The sequence below is a fragment of the Gavialis gangeticus genome, unplaced genomic scaffold (assembly GCF_001723915.1).
Source record: "Gavialis gangeticus isolate Ggan-Ray unplaced genomic scaffold, GavGan_comp1, whole genome shotgun sequence".
NCBI lineage: Eukaryota > Metazoa > Chordata > Crocodylia > Gavialidae > Gavialis > Gavialis gangeticus.
The window spans coordinates 25449959-25461193 of NW_017729030.1; the positions used below are offsets into that span (position 1 = coordinate 25449959).

At 44.3% G+C, this 11235-nt stretch overlaps 1 long non-coding RNA gene across 1 annotated transcript in view; it reads right to left on the reverse strand.

Moving 5' to 3' along the window:
* The window catches only part of LOC109300975, a 17842-nt gene extending 8025 nt beyond the window's left edge, over positions 1-9817 (reverse strand). Inside the window, exon 1 of the long non-coding RNA XR_002098377.1 lies at positions 9699-9817. This is a non-coding gene — a long non-coding RNA (uncharacterized LOC109300975). The remainder of the gene's footprint in view (positions 1-9698) is intronic.
* Between the last annotated feature and the right edge of the window lie 1418 nt (positions 9818-11235).

Consider the following 11235-nt stretch of genomic DNA (forward strand, 5'->3'; position numbering starts at 1 on the left):
TCACGCCCCTCCCCACTCATGGGATTTTTGAAAATGGGGGGGGGGATGCAGATGGTGAGATGCATCATCACTTATAAAACAACACATATTTTTCTCCAGTTAAAAATAAACTAGACACTTTACTAATATGCTAGGTGCCCAGGGCTGCATTATTCAGTTTAAGATTGAAGCAAAACAAGAAATATTACTTAATTGGAATGTGTTGAAAACAATCTGCAGGGCTGTGAAATAGGAGCTTAGTTACCAGGAGCAGCTAAGACAACAGAAGTATAGAACAAAGAATAGCTTGATTGGTAGAACATCAGGATAATCAAAACAGACTTAAAGGGTCATCACCACCTATGGAATAAAGAGCTCAGGAGGGTTCAGATAGATCATAATGAACCATGAAGTCAGTTGAGTCCCTGGCACTGCCTAACTAGAAGTGCTGCTGTCACTGTGAGGCAGTTGGTTTTAAAATTTGAGTGGACCAGGAATCAAAGGGTGGCACAAGTTCCCCTGTTTCCACCCTAAGCAGGAAACTGCTGGCAACCATCTTATTCAGCAAGAACAAGCAAAGCAACACTTATAGCAAATCCTAAGTCATCCCATACCAGGCCTACTTTCCCTTACAGAGGCTCTAACAACACTCTCTCAAACAGTTCCCAGCTCCCATCCTTAATGAACTGCAAATTGAAAATCTGCCCCCTTTTCTAGCTTGTCATATACTGAATTGGGCGCTCTCTTTTTTAAACCTGTCCTCCAAGCCTAATACCTATGGACATTGGAGTAGAAGCTACTTATAGCAGCTCAATAACATTTCCCAGGCTCATTGGGGAGGGCTACATACACAATCATAGCCATTTTCTTTTAGAACATGTGAGTATATGTGTGCGCATATATCTGTGAATTTATATCTATATATCTCAGCCCAACAGTATTGCACATTAATGTTCATCTCAGAAAGACTTTTTTCCCCACAGCCAAATTACAAGCTCCTTCTCTCAAGTTCTCTGAAAAGGCTGAGGACTGCTATTCTGTGGTAGGAAGAAATTAGACCAGCTCCTGTTAATTTAAAGAATTGGACAAAAGTAAATTATTGGTTAAATGTTCAGTAACTGGGGTTCATGCAATGCTGAGTAGAATTGTGAGATGAGTCAGGTCACCCCATGGAACAGGCTAGCAGTTGTTCCCCATTTATAGTTAAATATGCTAAAATGTACATAATTCTTTCAAAATCACTCAGGGGAAAGCAAAATGTAACATTTGGAATTTTGCCCCAACATGCTGGTACCCTAGGGTACCCTTACACTTCAAGGAGAGTGTATGTGAGATGGTGATTTTGGGGGGGAAGAGAGGACCTCTAAGCTTCTTTTTCAACTCTGAGGAGCCCCCATTCTCAAAAGTGTAACTAGAAATTTTGGCACCTGAGGCAGGTGTCTAACTGGTGGGGGACAGAATGGGGTTGCTGAGCGCTGGAAAGCAGGAGTTGCAGGCACCATGGGGGTCTTCTAAATCAGTATGAGGGCCGGTGCTTCTTTTACCCACCCTTTGTTATACCACTGCCAGTTCATTGCTCCTCCTTTTTTTCTTCTCCCTTCATCAACAATCTTGTTTTTTCATGTGACTACTTGCTTTTTTGTACATTTGATTCAGCAAGCTGCTAGTGGAAACCTTAAAGGAAAATGCAAGTTGCTCGCTTTCTATTTAGGGGCTAACATCTTTCATTCTTACTGCCAGCTGGTGGTAATTGGATGTGAAGGGCCAGGTTTGGGTTTCAAACTTGGACATAGACAGGGGGCCGGAGCCAAGAGTTCAGGCACCTAAAGGTTAGGTGCCTGGTCCCCAAAGTACACTCCAGAACCTTGCGTGAGGTGCCCAGGATCCTTGAATAGTGCACAGGGAGAGTCAGGAATGGGATCCAAGGGAATCGGCGAGCTGAGCATGGAGCTGCCAGAAGCTGACATGCTCAACATGCAGGTAAATTAAAAATATCAAGGATAGTGGTGAGTTTTAAATCCTACCTCTGATGCCACACTTGGGGATGAAGGAAGAGGCCTCCATCCACATAGTTGCACATGCAAGAACCATTCCCTGAGGGTGAGCACCTATGCCTTTTTTAAAAAAAAATTGATAAGGATTCCCTTTATTTCTAGAACACAGCTGGAGAAGCAGGTGAGGGTGCTTTCCTTCCCTAGTATGGCAGCCTAGTGGTTAAAGTACTCACCCAGGATGTGCAGGACCCAGATTCAATTCTCTTACCCACCTGGGGGATATGTGCCTGCTTGGATTCTAGTCCTTGTCCTCAGGACTGTTTGTGTCTTTTACCCAAAGACTGTTTCATAGAAAATACAGGAGACTATTGCCACTGCCGGCGCCAAATGCTGGCTTGTCTTGAGCCGAGTTACTACTTCCAGGTGCCCTTCATGGATTCTCCAGGCCACTGTGGTTTTGCTTCTCAGAATTCTGGTGATGCACCAAGATAGCAGAAAGTAATATGATGTGGTAAATTGCTTTTTGGAGGGATTTCATGAAATACAGAACACTTCACAATATAAAATGTAATAAAAACATATGTCAGACAAATGAGAGCACAGGAAATCTGAGGTAATTTCCCTTTGGGATGCTGAAAACATTATGGGCTGTGTGGCTGGAGTGTTCCCTAGGAGGATATAGGGGCATCTGTGGAACCACTTTTGATGCTCCCTTGTTGGAGTTGTAGTGAATTGTCTTTTTTGTCTTCAGCACTCTTCCCCCCCCCACCTTTTTCTTATAGTATTGGGTGAAATAAATGTGTCTCCTGAGGGAGAAAAGTCATGTACTGTATTTGGAAGATTGGCTGTCTGAAAGTTATCAGTTGATATACATTTGACTCATGTTTGAGGGTCTTAGATACTCTAACTAGGTCATTTGCACATCAATCTTCTGAAAGTATGACAAACTCTATAGCTTCTTTTTTCCATCTCACACTACACAATTTATATCCTATATATACCTGCCAAACATCTGGACCTGTTAGTATTCTTCATTTTAAAAACCTTCTAGTGCTTGACATTGGCGTGAGAGAAGGGAATCCAATGAGGTTCATTAGCATTCCCAGTCTTGGATAGGGACAATTGGTATGGAAAGATTCTTTATTACTGCTAGATGAGGTTCTTAAATATATAGATTACAATGTTAATCTCTTAAAATTTTAAAAGGATGTAACAAAAGGCATAACTATTTCTGAGATGCTGGAATGCACATTTACAGTGGGATAAAGCATGTCAAATTCTCTGTGACTTCTGTGCACCAGGTTGCTTCTCAGCTAATCAGGTACTGATAGAATGCATGGCTGTAATCTGGGATGCAGTTCACAGAGCAATTGAAAGAGAAAAACAAGTCTATTCATTCAAAATGTGTGCTCTATTCATTCAAAATGTGTGCTCTAAGACTCCATATTTAGAACAGGATATACAAAATCTTCTTTTAAAACTCCTTAAAGCTTCCTGCTTTTATTCAAGGTTGCCAACCATCCATAAATTTATGGGAAGTTCATAAAAAAGGGGTTAAAAATGGCTTGTCTGTAAAGTCTGTAACAATATTTTAATATCTTGAAATTTTATGAAAAGTTGGAAACCCTCCTCCCACTGCTGCTACTCACTGGGACCTCAGAAAAAATGGAAATGCTTAGGTCAGAGGTGGGCAAAATTCATCCCGCAGGCTGAATCCGGCCCTCCAAGGGATTTGATCTGGCCCTTGGTGGGTTCCTTGACCCTGCCCAGCTCAGGCACGGGGACACACCTCAGGTCATTGTGTGTGCAGCTGGTCCCACTGCCCCTGGGTATGCAGCAGGGCTGGAGCAGTGTGGCAGGAGGACTCAGCTCCCCAGCAGCCCCAGTGGTGGTGGCTCCTTCTGGCTGCCACTGCCAGTGCTGTTGCTGGCACTAGACCTGGGTAAGCTGCCTAAGCACCCCAGCCCATCTATACTGCACTCACTGCCAAGGGTGCTGAACAGAGTGGGTGGGTGGGGTCTCCATGGAGTGAAACCTGGGAGTGGGATGAGCATCTGGTGCTGTGGCCAGGGCCAGGATTGCAGGGCAGGGACAGTGCAGGGCCGGGGGCAGAACCATGATGTGGGAAGCAGATCGTGGCTGTGCCCTGGGCCCCAGCCCTGCACTGTCATCACCCCATTATCCCAGCTTTGTCCCTGTCTGTCTGCCCTACTCCTGAATGCTGCTCCCTGCCCGGCTGTGGCTCCATCCCATCCCCACCTGGCTAAGCATGCCCTGCCTGCTGAGGTCCCAGGCCAGTCTCCATGGAGACCCGACCCACCTGTCCACCTGTCTGTTCAGTGCCCCTTGAGGTGGGTGCTGGGAGGACAGGCTCAGGCCAGATAGGATCAAAAACAACCACACACTGCATCAGGTCAGCACCACACCCCTGCTGCACCAGGCTGGGTCAGAATCCCCACCGCCCTCTTCCCCCCCACCCCAGACTCCTGATCCTAGCCCACAACCACTCACCAAAACTCCCTAAGTGGCCCTCCAGCCAAATTAATTGCCCACCCCTGGCTTAGGCAGTGTGTTTGTGGGAAAGGAGGATTCCTCAATTCTTGCTGTCAGGGAGGAAGGGGAAGGCAAAGTGGGTTCTGAATGGCAGGGTGCATGTATGAGCACCAGGGATGGGGCTTGAAGTATCCCTCACAGGCTCTTGAGCTGCCATCCTGTGCATCTTTTGGAGTGCATGTCTTTTAGGATGGTGCAGGTACTGCCAAGCATATTCTGGGGGGTAACAATACTCTGAGGATAGAGGACAGATGCTGGAGCTTAAGCACTGCAGAAGGTTTAGGGCATTTCTGGGCTCTGCATGGGTGTCCCAGACCTCTGACCATAAGGGCTAGAGCCATTCTGAAAGTGGCATGGATTCTGTGTGTGTGTGTATATGTCTGTGCATGCACACTAAACACATCAGTAATGATTTTTGATTGTCTGTAAAAAAATTTACAATTTTTTAGTGAAAGAAATGTTCTTGGCTTGCAATCCTGCTTTCATTGTAGGAAGAGAACAGTGCAGTCTTCCTGTTTATTTCATTTTTGGAAGTCTACAAAAAAGAACACAGTCAATTACACTGAAAATCTGGTGAGTTTGGAAGTCCTCATTAACTCTATATATTATTCTTAGGAAAAGAAACAATGTCAGGAACTATGTCGTTTGACCCCAGTACGCTTTCCTCTCATGGCAGGGTGTTGGACTTGATAATCAGCTCAGGTGCCTTCCAACCCTACTAACTATGAAACTATTAGAGAAATGCATAGATACTTTTTGCAGGATTTTAAAATTTCAGCAAAATTGTACTACCCTGAATAATTGTAGGTTCAGGCTTTGCCAAGATGCAGCTGGGCAAATCCATTACTTCCCATATGGAAAGCAAATGTTCAAGTAAATTATAATTATATATTATAACTTTGCTTCTGTCCAAAACTTAAGGCAGGATTAAGCCAAGTTTTGCTTGATGCAGTTAGGTTTTTTTTGCTGTTCAGTTAAACTATAAAAAGGGAAGAGCTTCATTATTTTCTTTTACTTTCTTTCTGTTTTTTCTCCATATTTTATAATTTATTTATTTTTCTGAAGCAGGAGTTGGCACTTCTGATCTTCTTGTTCACACAGACAGAACAGTGACTGCTTAGGGCTGTTTGGGGCTGATCAGCAGGTCAGCTGCTAAGCTGTTTAAGAAGTTTGGAGTAATGGAGAGAGGCTATTGTTTTGCTAGCACTGTTATCACTATCAGCCCCCAGCTGGCTTGCTTGCCTGTCAGCTTGCTACAAACAGTGTGATGAAGCAGGGAGGGAGATTGAAAAGCTCTGTATCATCAACAGATGCATGCATGCACTGCACTCTGCCAAGTGCTAACTTGGGGCTGAGGGCTGGCAAGACTCCCACCCCTTAAGCAGCTGGCAGGGAAAAGCCTAGAACCATGCAGGCAGACCTCCCTAATTAGAGAGTCCTGCCTGGCCATGCCCCCCTCAGCTCAGCTCCCTACAGAAGGGAAGGGAGAGCTGCTCTAGTGACCCCCCACTTCTACCCTGAGTCACTGCAGGCATGTGCCTGAATTTCATCAATCCAGAGAGAATGTCTGTGTGGTTACAAACCAGTTCAGCCTAGCCAGGTTAGACTAACCTGCAAAGATTGAATCAATTCAGGCTCAGGCTTTTTGAGTGTCTGTCCTTAGCCTTATAAATCATGTAAAAGAAAGGAAAATTCAAAGCAGATTGGAAACCAATTCAGCAGTTTCTCTTCATAGGTACAAATGACCATGTGTAATGGGATGCCTACCGCATTACTGAGAAGGGGAACACACCCTGGGGCTAGTTGGTCAGACAGCCTCCAGGTGCAGACTTAAGGGTGGCACATACTTGAGGAAACACTACTACGGACCCAGTAGTGATAGCAAGGGGCTTTCATAGAAGCCCTGCAGCAAGAGGCCTCCCTGAAGCTTCTTCAGAAAGTCCAATCAGAAAACACCTGTGGTAGCTCAGGGAGTCAGGTGACCAGCAGGAGGCATTGTTGGCGAGCTGTATTGACCCTAGGCCCTGAGTCAGAGTGGGGCAATCTGGCTCTACAAGCTGTAGGTGAAAGGTTCCTGGTTAGAAAAGTTGCAAAGGAGCTACCAGCAAGACCCTGAGAGCTTACAGGAGGATATAACCCAGAGCTGGGGATTATGTTGGTACCCAGGGAGGGCTGTCCTGGGTGTTTGCTTACCCACTTTGATGGGGGTAGAAGGTTTTCCTTTCATTTTTTAAAAAAAGTGGTAGCTTACTGTTTTCCTTTGGTTGATGTTTGTTGACCTAGGAGGGAAGGTTTGTGTTAAGTGGTTGTTTGCTGTATCTTAAGTTGTACCAATGGTTTGGGGGGGACAATAAGTGCTGGTGTTTGGAGGTCCCATTAGTGGCCTAGGGGCATGTAATTATCTTAAACGCTGTTGGGGAAGGCACAAGGCATACTGAGGGAGCAGTAAGCCTGGAGCAGGGCAGGAGGTGGGGGTGGAGACCCTGGAGCCCGCAGCAGGGTAGGGACAAGGCAGGAAACCAGAAGTCAGGTCTAGTGCAGTGGGCCTAGACCACAGGAAGCACCCAATAGAAAGAGGGAGCTGAAGCTGGAAAGGCCAAGTCCCAACAAGCATATACAGGTACCACCCCCCACCCCACTCTGAGACATGAAATTAGACTGTGAACCAGTGAGTGAGACCAGGCTTAGAAAGCCTTAGGGAAGCCTCCCTTTCTTCAGGACTAGAACATCAAGGCATGGTGGTTGAGCAAAGGGGAGAGTTCCCCAGAAGGGAAGCCAAACTAGGGGTGAGAAACCATCATGGGGTGTAATGGCTTCCCCCTGGGACAAGCACTTTGTTAACACCATGGCAGATGCAAGGCTCTGTGTAATGATCCATCATGCATACTGGAGATAATTTTTTCCCCATGTGGCTTCATGAGCTACTTGGGAGGAATACCCTGAAAGAAAGATGCTTTCTACAGGAGCTACCAGAGCTGATGCCCATATTCTGGAGGCATATGGGGGCCAGAAGGGGAAATGGCTAGGGCTTTCTTGCACCTTGGCAATTCAGTATTGCTGCTATAGGCCAGTACAGTAGACATGCAATTTAGGGAAACCATATGGACCATATTTTGTGTGTGTGTGGGGGGGAATATATGCTGTCTCCTATCTGTCCCTAGGACCATCTCTAGCATGAATTCCCTTGCTATGGGGGAATATGCCTATATTATAATGCTTGCAAGTGGTAAAAGTGTCATGAAACCTTTACTAACCACAAATATCAGGACCCTAGTACTGTACCGATCGTGAAAGACACCAGCACTGGGCCTTTTAACATGCTGCTTACATAGTGGTTCAGTATTGACTGCACTGAAGGAATAACGTCGACCAAATCATTGATTTATTAAGTACCTACCTGCTCCTTGGTAATGTTATGTTCAAGTACTGTGTCATCCTAACTCTTCTTATCTTGGGAGGCCTCATAAGCCCTTGGTTTGCTTTTATAGCTCCTTTTTTCATAAATGAAATGCTTAATGTATTAAGTGATGTGCTTCCATTTTTATGCCAAAGAAAATTTGAAGCCAGGGTTTATGAAATATAGAATGTAGCATATTATGCACTTGAATGTGCTAGGAAAAATAGTCTTATTTACTAACACAGAATAGCTCTTTAGAAAATGGTAGCTATTTAAAAATGTGTATGATTGGAGATCAGAAGTGAAGTATATCCAGGAAGTGGAAAAAGAGAAAAGGAGTTATGCTGTGAGCTGTCTTGTATAGAGTTTCTGAATCAGCCACATCACAGAAATGGAAAGAATGACTGAAAATGATTTGTTTTTAATGTTACAGGGGTGTAGGTTTTAGCCGTGTTGGTCTAAGGACATAGGCAGACAAGGTTCTTTGGAGAAATCTGGTATCTTTTATTAGACCAACTAAATAGTTGGAATTTTTTTTTTTGAGCAAGCTTTCAGGTTTAAAAACTCTTCATCAGGCTGAGAAGCATCTGCAGGTGGTCTGTGCTCTTCCTGGGTGGAATGAATAGTAAAGAAGCCAGAGGCTGGGTTGCATGCAAGAAAGCCAGTCAGTGAAAATATAAATTGAAGAGTCAATGGGTGAGAGACAGGCTGGGGGGGCAAGGCAGAGAAATGAATGTAGCAGGTAAATAGTGGAGAGGTACCTGGTGAGTCAGATGTCAGGCAGGTTATAGTGTGTCATAAATCAAATGTCTATGTTTAGTCCATGAGTTTTTGCATCCAGGAGGTTGATGAAGTGAAGTTCATAGACTTGTCTGTGAAAAGTGTGTTGTAAATTCCCTTTGAGTATTAGAACCGAGAGATGGGGGAGAGAGAAATATGCCCCCAGTGGTAACTGGGTATTTTTGTCTTCAATAGATTTCCAGTGCGTGTACATTCTGGTGTGCAGTTGTTGCTTGGTCTCTCTTACATATTTTTCATCAGGGCACTTATGTTAGTTGAAATATATTACATTTATGGAGGTGCATCTGTAAGATCCAGAAATGCTCATGGTTCTCTTGTAGGATGTAGTAATAGCGGGGGTGGTGGAGATGTGTTTGCAGGTTTTATGTTTCTTGTCATGGTCTAGATCCATTTGGTGTGTTTTGGGCCATAGGAAGTTTGCTTCTGGTGATGAGGTTAGTGAGTTTGGTGGTTGCTTAAAGGCTAGGGTGGGTGGTTCTGGGAAGATCTCTTTAAGAATTGTCTCTCCTAGTAGGGGTTGTAATTGTTTCAGAATTTTTCCATATTGGTTTGAGGGTGGGGTAATATGTCATAACCAGCAGTGTATGAATCATGGGGGTTTTCCTTCTATACTGCAGCAATACTTCATGTGGTATCACGTGGCTCTTTCAAACATGCAGTCTATCTCTGGAGAAGTGTCCTTGTTCAGTGAAAGCCTTCTTAAGATTTGTGAGGTGGCAATCCAAGGTGTTCTCCTCAATGCAGATGTGGTGGTATCTGAGGGCTTAGCTGTATATCACAGCTTTCTTGGTGTGTTTAGGGTGATTGCTGGTCCTGTGTAGATATGTATGTTGGTCTGTGGGTGTCTTGTATAATGTGGTCTGTACTTTACCATTCTGGATACTGATAATTGTGTCTAAAAAGGAGATGTTGGTGCTGCAGTGTTCAAGAGATCGTGGGATGGAGGGGTGATGATTGTTGATTTTTCTGATAACTCAATCTGAGATTGCAGGCTTTCAGTCTAAATCTTGAAGATGTCATCGATGTATCTTAAGGATAGCAAGGGTTTGATGGTGCAATCCTAGAGAAATTCTTCCAGGTGGCTCATAAGCCTATGAACTTCTTTTTATCAACCTCGTGGATACAAAAAATCATGGACTAAATATAGACATTGGATTTATGACGCACTATAAATTGCCTGACATCTGACTCGCCAGGTATCGCTGCGCTATTTACCTGCTACATTCATTCCCTACCTTACTCCCCCAGCCCTTCTCTCACCCACTGACTATTCAATTTACATTTTCACTGACTGGGTTTCCTGCATGCAGCCCAGCCTCTGGCTTCTTTACTACTATTCATTCCATCCAGGAAGAGCGCACACCAACTGCAGATGTGTCCTCAGCCTGATGAAGGGTTTTTAAACCTGAAAGCTTGCTAAGAAAACGTTTCCCAACTATTTAGTTTGTCTAAAAAAAAGATATCTGATTTACCCAAAGAACTTTGTCTGCTTTGTTTTTAATGTGAAATTTATGCATTATGTTCTGACAGAAATTTGGGTGCATTAGCTCTGGGAAGCTGTGAAAAGCTGCACTCAAAGTCAGGTGATTGGATAACTATTTTGATCCAAATTTTTACATCAGCATATATACAATAGATGTGATCACAGCCTGATTAGCTCTGTTTCTTGTTTGAAATATCATAGATACCTGCACACAGGTGAAGGGAGAACACTAGCAACCACTTCTTTGCAGCCTTCAGTCACTTCACTCCACAGTAGTCCAGGCCCATAGAAAAGCTGAAGGGAGGGGTTGGGTCTGGATTTGTTTGCCCCTTGGAGTAGAGATGTTACAGGCTTTGCAAAAGCTCTTGTGTCTTTTTTAAAACAAGTTTCTGGTTTCACAAAATACCTTTTGAGTTTTGTAAACCATGTTTTCCCTTAATTTTAAACTACTGTTTTTCATGGGAAATCTAATTAAAAGCATATTTCTAAATAAATGAAAGCCTGTACTATGCAGACAATAAAGGTTTTCTGAAATTAATGTTTGCCCTACTTTAGCATTGTTTGTGGAATACATTTAAAAATGGAAATAGAGTTGCCTCGTGTTGTTCCTTAAAGAGAAAAAACCAGAAGCAGAACTTGAAAAGTTTTTAAATTTGGTTTCAGAGCAAGTGTGTGTGAATGTTCAGTGGGCCTTAGATTTGAGAGAACCAAGGTTTTTTTTTTTTTCTTCCTTAGTTATGTGGAAGAGTTTTAGGGCAGGGATTGCCAACCAGGGGTACACATACCCCTGGGAGTTCTTGGGAAAGGGCTAAGGGGTACATGTGGGTGGGCAGGGACGGAGTGCCACCACCCACTATACCACACTGCCGCCTCCCAGGAATGGGGGGGGGGGTAAGAGCAGTGGCTCCCCTCTGCAGGCCACACAGGTGCTGCCTGGTTGGCCAGACACAGGGAAGAGAGCTTGCACACATGCCATCTACCACCCCATGCTGCCGCCATGTGCAAGCCCCCCTGCTCCGTGTCCAGCC